Source organism: Orcinus orca, chromosome 16 (genome assembly GCF_937001465.1).
Source record: "Orcinus orca chromosome 16, mOrcOrc1.1, whole genome shotgun sequence".
In the NCBI taxonomy this organism is placed as follows: Eukaryota; Metazoa; Chordata; class Mammalia; order Artiodactyla; family Delphinidae; genus Orcinus; species Orcinus orca.
This window is the reverse complement of record NC_064574.1, coordinates 56,360,216-56,373,743: the sequence shown is the minus strand read 5'-3', so window position 1 is coordinate 56,373,743 and position 13,528 is coordinate 56,360,216.

The following is a 13,528-nucleotide window of genomic DNA, read 5'->3' as shown; positions in this document are numbered from 1 at the left end:
ACAACGGTGTGATCTAGAACACAGAAACATTAGGCAGTGGCGAGATGCTCCTGCTTTGTAATTTTGCCTGGGGTCAGCCCTGAGCCACGAGGAACAAAATGAAATCTGCCCACTTTTCCACTCTCTTCTTGTGGCTCCTGGGGAGGCCAGTGAATGTCCCAATTCCCCTTAGCCTTGGTTTTCTCTTCTCTCCATCTTTTTTTCTCACCCCAGGTATCAGAAAAAGTTTAAAGTGAAAGTTGGCAATCAATAGCCTCAGGTCAAATCCATAGGCTGCATGCTTTCATAAATGAAATGTTATTGGAACACAGCCCCGCCCACTAATTTACATATTGTCCAAGGCACATTTATGGCTATGGCCTCTGGGTTGAGTAGTTTCAACAGAGACATGTGACCTGTAACATCTAAAGTATTTACTATCTGACCTTTTGTGGAAAAAAAAAATGCTGCCAAACCCTTGTTTAAAGGAAGAGACGGTTGACACAAAGCCTATATTTTCTCCGGATTCCAAAACTTAGATTGCCTTTAGGATTTGATTCTGTTCGTGGTATAGATTTTTCCTTTTCTTTGGAAAAAGTTAGCTGTCCCCTTACAGCTCCAAATAGAAGTGTGAAAGTATGGGTAAAACTGACCCCGGCAAAATGCAATTGCTTTTTTCTGGTTTAAGGTGGTCCTTGGGAAATTATCTTTGGAAGCAGCAATGGATGCAGAAGCTGAAAGTAGAATCAGGAGAGAGAATTTCAGGGAAACTTCCTGGCAGAGCTAAGTTTCTCTTCCCCAAGCTCCATGGGGAGAGGACGGCAGTGAAGGGTTGTTACAGTCCTTTCTTAGAAACTCCTTGAGGCCACAACTAAGTGATCCGGTGAAACGCGGCACTTCAAGTTGTTTGTGACCAAATTATTGGTTTTTGACAAGAACTCCCTGTTGGATCTGAAATTTCTGGCTGCCTTTCTCTGCTGCTCTTCCTGCCTCTGTCCACTTTATTTCCATCTCTTTGAAATAGAAACAATGTAACTCAGATTGGGACTCCTACCCCACCTAAACCCAGATTGGGAGTTGAACCCACCATCTTTTAATTGAGTTCACACACCTGGTCTCAGGACTTAATGAAGCTCAGGTTCTTGATGTCTGGTCGCAGAAAGAATTCAGTGAGAGACAAAGTGATAGGTAAGCAGTGGATTTATTTAGAGAGAAACACAATCCACAGACAGAGTGTGGGCCACCTCAGAAGGCAAGAGAGCCCTGAAATATGGTGTGGTTAGTTTTTATGGGCTGGGTAATTTCATAGGCTAATGAGTGGGAAGATTATTCTAACTATTTCAGGGCGGGGGGGGATTTCCAGGAATTGGGCCACCACCTACTTTTTGGCTTTTTATGGTTGGCCTCAGAACTGTCATGGCACTGGTGGGTGTGTCATTTAGCTAATGTATTGCAATGAGGGTATAATGAGGTTCAAGGTCCACTGGAAGTCGAATCTTCCACCATCTTGGACCTAGTTGGCTCTAACCAGTTTTTGTCATGTCCTATGGCTGTGTCATTCTTTTAAAGGTTGTGCCCTGCCCCCTGCCCTCCTGTTTCATCTTCACACTATGTTTTTATATATCATCCATCCTCTATTCCCTAATATGAAGTATCTGAGAGCCAAGGGTTGTGAACTATGAATGTTTCCTTCCATTGTGAATAGCAACAGCCTATATGGATATCCCCAAGATGCTGCACGTGTACCACTAGCAGGACACAGGTCTATTTTAGGGGCCATGCCAATAGACTTAAAAAAAATAATAAATAAATAAGTGGTAGGAATAAACTTTTAGAATAATAGGAATTTGAAAAATCATTCTAGCATATCAAACCCAGATTTCTTGAGTAGTTCTGCTTGAGTAAAATGAACAATTCAATAAAAATAATAACAGTTGCGGTAGGATGAATAATGCCTCCACCCCCAAATATGTCCACATCCTAATCCCTGGAACCTGTAGATATGTTAGCTTATGTGGCAAAAGGGGCTTTGCAGCTGTGATTAAAGTCAAGACTTTTTTTTTTAAAGTCTTTATTGAATTTGTTACAATATGGCTTCTGTTTTATGTTTTGGTTTTTTGGCCGAGAGGCATGTGGGATCTTAGCTCCCTGACCAGGGATCGAACCCGCATTGGAAGGTGATGTCTTAACCACTGGAACACCAGGGAAGTCCCTAAAGTCAAGATCTTGAGATGGGGAGATTATCCTGGATAATTATCCTGGTGGGCCCAAGATATCACAAAGGTTCTTATGAGAGGGAGGCAAGAGGATCAGAGTTCGAGGGAGGAAAATGTGATCATGGAACCAGAGGTGAGAGAACCAGAGAGGGGGGGGAGAGAGAGAGAGAGAGAGAGAGAGAGAGAGAGAGAGAGAGAGAGAGAGAGAGACTGATTGTGAGATTGACGATTCTACACTCCTAGCTTTGCCTTTGAAGACTTAAGGGGCTAGGAGCCAAAGAATACAGGCAGCCTCTACAAACTAGAAAAGACAAAGAAATGGATTTCCCCCTGGAGCCTCCAGGAGGAAAGCAGCCCTGCTGACACCTTGATTTCAGCCAGGCAAACCTCACTGCAGGCTTCTGACCTCCAGAGCTGTCAGATGATAAGTTTGTGCAGCGTTCAGCCATGACATTTGTGGTTACTCATCACAGCAGCTATAGGAAACTAATACGAAGATAACAGGCATTACCAATCTTCCTAGCACTGTGATAAGTGTGGCACCTGATTTACATTCACAACTGCCTGACAAGTGAGGAATGATTATTTCTGCTTTTGGATGAGGAGGCTGAGATGCCAAGAGAGAAGTTACAGAGCTATGATTCTCCCCGGGTCTATCTCTCTGAAAAGTTTCTGTTCTTCCTAAGGGGCTACACAGGACATCTCACTCCTGAGTGGTTTGCTCAGAACCTGATATTTACCAGGGGGTGGTCCCTCAGATATTTCTTTTGCTGTTGACTCTCAGCCTGGTGGGAAGATTGCAGGGGTGGATGATAGATAATCAGATATCGTCCTCGACTGGGTGACCTTTCCCCATCCCTCCGTCTCTTGTCTGTAGTTTCTTTACCTACCCGGGTAGAATGGTGCAGATAAAGTGACAATTTACTAGTTCATTCATCTCTATGAGACTTCGGAATGATATTTCCAGTTCATCCAGATTTGTGGACACAAACAGCGGACGGAGTCACCACCTCAATCCCTCCCTTGGAGTTTGAACATCGAACGTAGGCTTTTCCACTGGAGGAAAATGGCTTTAAAATTTCAGCCACAAAGTGTTCAATTTAGAGGCAAAGAGTGAATAGGAACCTTCACAAATAAACCCCGTGACTGAGAAAACTTGGTATTGCACAGAAATATATTTATCTTGTTCGTGTTCCTGGAGAATATTTGCATAGCAGGAAAAAGAGCTTTTAACTCGTTTCCTTATCTCACCTTCTTACTGTAGAGAATATTTTCCCCCTGAAGGTGTATCTCGCTATTGAATCTGGCGTTTAAAGGAAATGTCATCAGGACCCGTGATGAAAATTGAATTTTTTCCCTGATGCCTAAGGATGACTTTCTTTAACTAACTTAGCAGACTCCCAGCCTGAAATGGAGGCAGACCTTCTGGTCTGCTTTGAATCTGCTATTCTCTTCCTGTTTCAACTTCTTTGATGCCTCTCGCCTCTACCCTCTCCTCCTCTGCTGCCTGTACGCTTTGCTCATCCTGCCTTTCTACTGTGTTCATCTCTCTCCTTCTTGAATTGAAAAGTCCCTAATCTTTTTCCTCTTGCGCCCGCTTTGGTGCAGGGATTTCAAAGTCTGGGAAATTGGCAGTTCTTTTTCTCTTATTGACAGTGAGAATCTCTGTTTCATTCCGATGCCTGGACTTCCCTGAATTTTGGGGGAGGACGGCACCTGCCTTCCACACAGGTGAGAGAGTAGGGGCGAGGGATGTAGAAATGGAAGGGCTGGCATTTTTTCTTAACCCTCAAGTGACCTAAACTTCCACTGAAACTTCTTAGTATGCCTGTTTCAATAGCTGCTTCTGATTCTGATCTGGGGAGATGTCAGCTTATCCTAGGAATGAAGACTGGATGACATCAGACACACGTAAAGTCCAAATATGGGGTCCTGACACCTCTCCATTCTCAGAGGTAGAGCCTCAGGTGGACCTGGCTCCATGTAGCTTCTCAGCATTTAGGAAAAGAAGATGAGGAAGACAGGGCAAGAGGATGGGTTATACCATCAGATGCTTTGCCCTAAGGGAGAAAACAAAAAGTCCTTTCTACAAGTGTTTGATCAAGCAAAAGGCTTCGCGAACAGTAGTATATACCTGCTTGTTGAAATAACTTGAATGTAAAATCAGGGACTGTGAGTTGGAACCAACAATCCTGTATATAGACCCTGGAAGCACTGTACAGCCCATAAAATAGAGAATGGGAAAAAGTTTACCCTCTGGGCTGAACACACAGCTAGGAAGCGTGATGTCTGCTCAGGTTTCTGGCTGAAAAGAGTCTCCTTTGAATAGTGACCACACAATTTATTTTCAAGCCAGGACACCCTGCATGAAGGTAAAATTTCTACAGAGTAAAGGCATAAATCTTAATTGTACATCTTGATAAATTTCTACATATGTATTCGCCCACGTAACCACCACCCGGATGAATACAAAAAACATGTTCATCACCCCAGAAAGCTCCTTCATGACCCTTTCCAGGCACCAGCCATCTTCCATAGCCCCTCACGAGTCACTGCTTTTCTGATTTCTGTCACCATAACTTTTTGCCTACTCATGACCTTCATCTAAATGAAATCATGTCGAATGGACTCTTTTACGTCTACTCAACAACAGCAAAGAATGAATAACTTGCCACAAGGATGGATCTCACAAAGAGTGTGTTGAGTGAAATAAACTGGATTCTGTTTGAGAGAGAAAGACTTACAATGATCATACGTGGGGACAGGAGACATAAAAGGGGACCGTTCTGGGGAACCAGAATGAATGTTTACGTGATCATTAGAAAATTGAAACCTCAAGCCTGTGATCTGTAGAGTACAGCCCTAGTGTCTGGGAAACACATCTCATGAAATAAAACTTTGTTTTTCCAACAGGCAGCTTGAGTTCCATTCCCACTGTGGATTGCCTGCCTTTTCAGTGATTCTGCCTTCTCTTTGGAGAGTCACCTATTTGGCCAGGGAGCGGTGGGGATGAGAACAGGAGTAAACACATCCGAGCCCTCCTCATGCCTTTGAAGCATCTGCCCCCTTGCCTCAGGTGGCCCACCCCTCACATTCAAGCTCCTTCCTCTCCTCTCTACGCTTACAGAATTAATCCAGGGCGAGAAGTGCTCTCCACCCCTGTGTACCCTTTCAAAAGCCACTGTTTCTCACCTGCTTCCACGCCCCTAGCAGAATTCAGGAATCATTAGTGTTTCATGATCTTGTGTTTCAAAGTACAATCTCTTGTACTTTGAAATTGAAATTCCGGAACCTGCAAGGGACCCTACGCTGACAGCTGACTTATTGAACACTTGCCAGCCTCCACGGCTAAGAAAGTCAATCCATCCGCTTTGCTTCTTTGCAGGGCATGGAGTGCTGTGTTGGGAAACTCAAAACCAGGCCGTATCTGTGAAACCGAGCGCTGTGTCCATTTTCCCTGCCTTTTCGCTGTGTCAGGAGAGAAGATGACATTAACTTACGTGCTAATTAACAAGTATCAGGATGGTGAAATGCCGACTCCACTTCTGAGAGTGGCACAGGGGTATCATTGTCCTTCCTGAAAATCCATTTTCAAATCCCTGCTCTACAGAATAACTCATCCTGCTTTCAGGGTGTTCGAGTTCCCTTCCCTCCTATAGAATATATATTTGTTGCCTCTGCATCTCATTGTCTTAATTTGTAAGGTGATCATAAGTACTTAACTCAGAGGTGAGTATTAAATAAAATAACGTACGTGGTTAGCTAAAATAATGTACATGGTTAGCATGGTTCCTGACATACAGTAAGATTGGAATAAATGTTAGCAGTTACCCTTAGGAAACGTGGAAAACCAAGATCCTTTTAAATCTGTCTATAGTTTGATTATCAAACTATAATATGGGGTCCTGACACCTCTCCTTTCTCAGAGGTAGAGCCTCAGGTGGACCTGGCTCCATGTAGCTTCTCAGCATTTAGAAAAAGAAGATGAGGAAGACAGGGCAACAGGATGGGTTATATCACCAGACGCTTTGACCTCTGTTCCCAGCCTCTATTGCTCTATGAGCATACTTATTTGAATTTGTACTTCCATCTGTTAAAAATTGCTACTTCATAGACTCACAGACATAGAAAACAGACTTATGGTTACCAAAGGGGAAAGGGAAGGGGGAGGGATAAATTAGGGGTTTGGGATTAACAGATACAAACAACTATATATAAAATAGATAAACAACAAGGACCTACTATATAGCACAGGGAACTATACTCAATATCTCGTAATTATCTATAATGGAAAAGAATCTGAAAAAGAATGTATGTATAACTGAATCACTTTGCTGTACACCTGAAACATTGTAAATCAACTACACTTCAATTTTTTAAAAAGCCCTTTCAGCTCCTCCAATCTGGCTAATTTTTACTTTTCCCATGAGATTCCTGCAGTGGGAAGATTCAGGTTCTGTAGGGAGAGTGAATTGGCCCACTTTCTGGATGATTCTAGTTGTATCTACTTCTGTACCTGTCTCATATTTCTGTTTATGGGTCTGTCCCCATCGTGAGAGCTCTTTATGGACCGGTAATTCTGGCATTGCTGGGGAGAGATATCAGCCTTCACTCCATAAATTAATCCCTGCTGTGACTCACAGAGGGATGGCTAGAGCTGCCTTTGTGTGAAGCAGCACGGTCATAAATCCATTCTCATGGTCTGAGTCATCTTTCCTGCCACTTTTGATTTGGGACTCATATTTGAAGCCCACATTTGTTTTCTCTGTCTTTCCCTTGATGGTATATTTCTCTTGACTGACAGCCACATACATCTCTTCTTGTACATCAGTTTCATCAGATGCCCTCCTCTTGGACTTCAAAGGAAAATTCATGTGGACTTAATAGCTTGTAGTTTTACTCAAACTCTTTAAAATTTTGTGGAAATCCATTCAGATATTTTCATTTGGTAAGGGAATAATAAATGAATAATAATAATAATTTCACAATAGCATAATTACATATAATTTAATAATATAACAGTATAGTTTAATTTCAGTGATGAAAATAATCCCTGATACGTGCTTCCCACTGATATGCCAACTATATACAATTTCAAGTGCTAAAACATAAAAACCCCCCCAAAAAGTCTATCAACACCCTCTCCCTCTTTTTGGTCTCTAGGCCAGCTATCAACATCTATCTTTTCTCTTCCTCAATCCTGTGCTGAGTTTCTTGTTTACTGGGTTCTGTATATTTCTCTTTCTTGATTTACTATTCCATTTTATTAAAGCTCCTCTTCAGGTAGTTTTCTGAATAATTGTGCACGAACAGGTTGGGTTTTTTTTCATATTTGCATCTCTGAAAAATTTTATATTCCCTTTTCTCTTGATTGACAGTTTGGCTAGGTATAGAAGGTTAAGTTGAAAATCATTTTTGTTCAAAATTTTGGTGACATGGATGCACTGTCTTCTAGCATTTAATGTTTCTGTTGAGATGTCTAATGCCATTTCGATTTTTTATTCCTTTGTGTGCTCTTTTGCTCCTTTCCCCACTTCTAGCCCATTCCTAAAATCTTTTGGTGACTATCCTGTGTCTCAGATGTTCTGAAATTCCACAAGGATGTATCCTGGGATGGATTCTTCCTTTCCCTCTCTCTCAGTTGCTCCCTGACTCCCTTCCTTCCTTCTTTCCTTCCTTTCTCTTTTTCTCTCTTTCTTTCTTTCTTTTCTTCTTTCTTCCTGAGCTTAAGATGGACACACTTGATATGAAAGCCCACATCCTTCAGTTCTAGAAAATGTGTTTATTGTTATTTCAGCACAGTTCCCTCCCATTTTAATTTTCTGTTCTTTATTTTTGGAACATTTGTTATTTGAATATTAGACTTCTTTATGATTTTTTAAAAATATGTTTAACTCAAATTGTCTAGTTCTTTGTCTTTTTGTTTTGCATTCTGGAGATTTATTTGACTGTATTCTTGAAATAATCTTGATTTTAAAAAGTTTTGCTATAATATTTTTTAAAATTTCAGCTTATTTGCGTTATTTGATTATCCCCCCCACCCTCTTCTTTTTTCTTGCTTTACAAGATGTGATGGCTTCTTGCTTACCTTTGGGAGATGATTTATTTTAGGCTTTTTTTATAACTGTCTTTTTCTCCATGGATTATTTCTTCTTTTTTATTTCTGGGTCCCATCTTTGAGTCTCACTCTTCGTTCTGAAGGTTTCCCTCTAATGCCTGGTGGTCCTTGATGGGCAGTTCATATGTTTAGAAATGCATTTAAAAACCTCTGTGTGCATAATTGTGGCTGTTATCTGGTGTGTTTCACTGTAAGATAACCATCCAGTGTTGCATCCTTTTCATCAAAGAACCCAAAATGTTAGTTATGGAGCTCTGGAATTTGCTCCCCTGGGATCCTCCAGAAATAAAGCTTCCTCTTCCTTCTGGGAAGATAAGTGCCCGGTTGCTAATATTCTGGGAGTAGAGAACCTTAGCCCTCGACTTTGCCTGATGTCCCTGAATCTGTAGGCTCTCTGCTAAAACTTCTTCAGAAAACAAACCTTCAATGCTCTTGCAATGGCCATGAGGGTCTATAGAGGGAAGGGGCTAACTATTTTCTATAAAATCCATCTCCTTTTAGCCTGGGTCCTTACTCTTTCCATCATAGGTAGCTAATTCTTCCCTGTGGGAAACTCTTAGGGGTTCTGTAGGAGGAGTTAGCTTCTGACCTATCATCCTTATCTCTCTCCAAACACTTAGGTTGTAACTTCCTCCATTTTTATTTCCCATCTTCTATTGTCTTCCGTCCCATATTCTTTGTCCATTTTGTTAATACCTTGACATCTTTTATTGTCCTTTTATCACTTTTTTTGAGTGGAAAAAGGGATGTATTCATCTTTCATCTTGAGAGACCTCTCTTTGATGCCCCCAGATGAAACATGAGTCAGTGTTTGCAGTGCCAGGCTTAGGTCAATGTGCTATCTTCTCTGGGTGCTGGATCACTTTTACGGCAACACAAAATCTTTTCCCATAAAATCCTTTCTCCCAAAGAAGGACACAACCCAGAAGATCAAGTGTAGGACAAGGCAACTGACTTAGAATAACTTATTGGTCTCTTCTCTCCTTCTTGAAGAGCATGATAAATGTTTGTAGGATGGATGAATGAATCACTGAATAAAGGTCCTCTTGTTTGAAATGGTAGATGAAGAATATAAAGAAATAAGAATCTTGCTTGGTAAAAATGATATTGAGAGTTGACCTGTAAAAAATAATGGGACTCTTGTCTCCTCAGTTCAACAACAGTACATATTTACTGGGTAACCTGATAAATTCCAGGGCTGTGCTAGGTGATCCAGTCATCACTGCATACGATAAATAAGCTGATAATTTCAATACAGTTTGGTTGTAATGCCTGAGTGGCCCCTGCTTGCCACAACTAGAGAAAGCCCTCGCACAGAAATGAAGACCCAACACAGCAAAAATAAATAAATTAATTAATAAACTCCTACCCCCAATATCTTCTTTAAAAAAAAAAAAAGTCATTGCAATAAGCATCCTTGTACTTATGCTTTGCATTGGGTGGAAACTCAAGAAGGGTTGAGAAAATGACTCCAATGGCCTCTCCAGTCTGGGTTGAGATTTGGTACCCAGACAGTGTCCTCCTCTACCTTGCTCCTGAGCATCTAAGCATACGGCAAGAGTGAAAAAGTTGCAAAGAGCTTAGCTTTCAGAGAAGTCTGAATGCCTGGGATAGAAATCCATTTACTCCCAAAGAAAATGTTCAAGCCCATGTCCCAAATTTTCTTCCAGTTTGGAGACAGCAATGCCTCCGTTTAATTAATAAAATGGATCATTATCACCACCCCCTTTCTGCCTCCTGGGAATGATTCTGTTCAGGTCCATAATCCTCTTCTAGTTGAGTGAGGGAGAATGGCTCTCTCTACATCCAGGTAAAGAAGAATGAACCAAATACTCTTTTTTTTTTTTTTTTTTTGCTCCCACTGTGTTTATTCCTAGCTGCTTGAGAGGCCAAGGGTATCTAAGGACTTTCTCCACCCATAGCAGAAGCACATAAGGAGTGTGGTGTATTGATTGTGAGTGGGCTGAATGTCTACCCCATTGTTAGCCAGAGTGAGAGGTCAGAGTGGAAATTTCCAAATTGTTACCCAAGTGACAGCCCATGGAACTAGGGGTGAGGGGTGAGGCAAAGCTGTAAAGAGGCAAGGAAATAATGAAAATGGAAGCTGAGTAGTTTGGGGAGTAAGTGGGGGATGCAGAGCCCCAGTGGGCCATCTTTTTGTACAGCCAGGGATGTCTGGTTGGCGTCAGAAAGCTGGGTAAGCTCAGATTATTCCTCCTCGCATATCACCATAGCTGTATGTCAATGTGTTTGTCTTTACTACTGATCTGTGAGATCCCCAAGGTCAGGGGCTGTTTTTATGCTCTAGCTTAGCACCAGCGGGAGGGTCCGGCTCCCAATAGGCGCTGAAGCTGCACTGTGTTAACGGAAAGCTGTGCATTTCCCTGGTGCTCTGCGTCAGAGCATCAGGATCTCTGGGTTAAAACAAAACCCCACAGCTCTGGGCTTTACTGCAGATCTAAATCAGAATCTCAGGGACGAGTCCTGAGAATCTGCTGTTTGGACAAGATGAATGTTGGTTTTTATGCATCCAGCCCTCTACTGCTCTGTGGTCCCAGGTACAGAAGACATCGCTTTATATACAGGATGGTTCTCATCCCCAGCAGTGTCCTGTGAGTGGCAAATCTGACTGTTCCAGCCGGCTCCTCCTTGTCAGGGGCTGCAGGGGGATTCTGTAACATTTTCCCATGGGAGCCAGAAGAGGGTATGTTTCTTACTTCCCCAGGGATCCAGGCTATGGAGAGGCTGCAGTCCGGGTGTGCTTGAGTATGCCTCCCCAGAAGTCACATTCCTTCTGAGATATTTACAGTGGCAGAGATAATGGGTTATTGATGAACCAATCAGCTGGGATGGCCCCTGGTGAATTAACTGTTGGCCACTGACCTGCCTGGGATAAAGAACTATTGCTGAATTCAGCAGAAGCTGGGAAAGGTCTAAATCACGTCCATCACCTCCTGCAACGCCGGTAATCTCTGTTAAAGGTGGTACAACAGCCAATTCCTCATACAGGGGAAGCAACTTATTTAATTTATAGTTAATTGAAGGCTTGGGGCTTTGGAATCAGACGGGTGAGGGTTTTGCTCCTGCTTCCTCTTTTCCATCCCAGCTATGTAACCAGCTGTAAGCTATTCAACCGACCTGAGTTGCAGCCTCCTCGTCTATGAAATGATAATCCTGCTACCTTTGCATCATTGCCATAAATAGTACGTGAAAAGATGAATGGAGAACATTTCACAGTTTACAAAGCATTTTCACACTCACTATCTCATTTAATTTTCACAGTAATCCTCTGAGGTGTGTATCATTAGCTCATTTTTTAATATATATATTATAAGGTTTAGAGGGTTTGAGTATCTTACTTGCTCTCCATTACCCCCATGACACACACATTTTATAGATGAGGAAACAAATATCCAAGAGGGCACATGATTTGCTTAAGGACATGTGACCAATAAATGCTCAGCTAACTAGCTTCCTAGAATACTTAGAATACAATCTAAACTACATATATTGGCCTTCAAGGACCTAATTGAACTGGCTTTTATCCATCTGTCTCTCTAATTGTGGAAGCTTGAAAAAAAATGGTCCCAATTCTCCATCCCACAAGGTACTCAGGCCCTTTACCATGTAATTTTGTAGCACCTTCCCTCTCTGACTCTGCACTCAGCCACATGACTTGCTTTGGCTAATAAAATGATGGGATGACAGTTTTGAGCCCACATGTCAATGGATGTCACATGCCTCCACGCATATCTGTGCCTTTGCCATTTTCCATGAGAACCTGTCTGGGCTGGGATGCTGGAGGATGAGAGACACAGAGCAGAACTTAGAGCTGATGCTGAGCTCCCCTGATACATGAGCAATAGACACATTGTTGCATACCTGGGAAGTCTGTGCTTGCTTGTTACACAGCATTACTGTGCCAAAGATAGCTGATACACTAACCGCATCTTGGGGTGCTCTCTCCCTCCCTCACTGCACCACATCCACACTGGCTTTTCCTTTATTCCTCAGACATGCCCATCCTGCCTTCAGTCCCTGTGCAGATGTGCTGCTTTGCCTGCAATGCTCCCCTTCTCACTGTTTCTGCCCAACTCCTCCTCATTTCTCATCCTTCAATGCTCAGCCTGCCTGTTGTTTGCATAGAGAGAACTTACCTGACTGTTCTGTCTGAATGAGGTCACTGTCCATACTCTCTGTTATGCTGCCCTTCTCCATCATAGCCTTTATTACACTTTATAATCATACAATAATTTTTTTAGCTTCATGAGGTCTGTGATGGCCTGGCTGGTGGCCGGATGTTTTGTTCATGTCTTTATTCTCAGCACTTACACAGTGCCTGGTACAGAGCACACTCTCAGTACATAATCAGTGAATAAATGGATACAAGAATGAATGAATTGGCAGAGCCACGATTTCAACTCTTCACTCTTTCCTCTCTTCTTTCCATGCCACAATCATGGCGTCAGTGGCGGTTTATCTTTTTGGGAGAACCCTATCTAAAACTAAAACGCACACCTCCCTGATAATGTTTAGTCGGTTTAGCTAGCATCTTTTATCAGTTTACACTCAATTGAGCAACTTAACACTTTAGCTGACAGTTTAGAGACAGATTAGCTGACAGTTGAGAGAAGACATGGGAAAAAAACTGGGGGCAGATCAGAGTATGAGGAGATGAAAGCTTCCGGAGAAAAGAAAGGGAAACTGGGACTGTGGAGGAACATTTTTTAGGTTCAGTCATGGCCTCGTTCTATTTGGGGGGCGATTCTGGCTCTTGTTGCAGCAACAGGCTGACATTTTGAGGTCTCCACGTTTATTTTGGAGGACAGACACCTGGATGGAGGAGTGATTTCCATCGTCTTGCAGAACTGCATTTCCTCCTGGGCCACTAGTCACTACACTCCTGGGCCCAGAGTTTGACATACTTTGGATCTTGCTGCCCCAGATGCTTGGCCAGAGTCTCTACTCTGGACTGACATCCAGGAAGACCAAAGCCTTGGGAACTCAGCTGTTTTGAGTTGCATTGCACTGCAAAGGGACAGAGACCAGGAAGGTGGATGCCTCCTGTGGTCAAGTCAGGATCCGGAGCAAACAGCCGCTTAGCACTGAGAGCCCTGGAATGGGGGGTGAGGAGATCAGACACACAGAATGTTAAAGTCAAAGGGAAAATTCAGCCTTTCTGTTGTAGGACGAGGGGGAACACCTAACAAAAATA